Source organism: Aplysia californica, unplaced genomic scaffold (assembly GCF_000002075.1).
Source record: "Aplysia californica isolate F4 #8 unplaced genomic scaffold, AplCal3.0 scaffold00061, whole genome shotgun sequence".
Taxonomy (NCBI): domain Eukaryota; kingdom Metazoa; phylum Mollusca; class Gastropoda; order Aplysiida; family Aplysiidae; genus Aplysia; species Aplysia californica.
This window is the reverse complement of record NW_004797331.1, coordinates 1,307,023-1,307,558: the sequence shown is the minus strand read 5'-3', so window position 1 is coordinate 1,307,558 and position 536 is coordinate 1,307,023.

Genomic DNA, 536 nt, shown 5'->3' with positions numbered 1-536 from the left:
TCACTTGGAACGAGCTTGGAAGGATGGCTCAGGACAGAGATAAATGGAAGGAGCTTGTATGTGGCCTATACCCTGCCAGGTATGAAAGGCATTGATGATGATGATCATCATCATCATCACCATCATTGTTTGGAAAGTAGGGTAGGGGGAGAGTCTTGTTTGAATTTCAGATAAAATAACATAACAATATAAAATGTTTAAAATTTGTTTAATAGACACAGCTCAACGTTTCGCCTCCAGGACTCCCCCAGGAGCAACTGAGAGAAAAACTAAATGGGCGCTGTATAATAGCAGGGAAATGGGCTTAACCACAGAATACTGAGGGCCTAACATAGTAACAAAGAGAGTCTTAAGATTGTGTGTGGTTACAGGTTAGACGAAAGTGACTCAGAGCGAGCCAGGCCAAGGAGCTAATTACATGTATAATGAAATTGATGCGCATCATCATAATCACCATCATCATTTTCCTCCTCCTCCTCCTCCTCCTCCTCCTCCTCCTCCTCATCATCATCATCATCATCATCATCATCTTCATC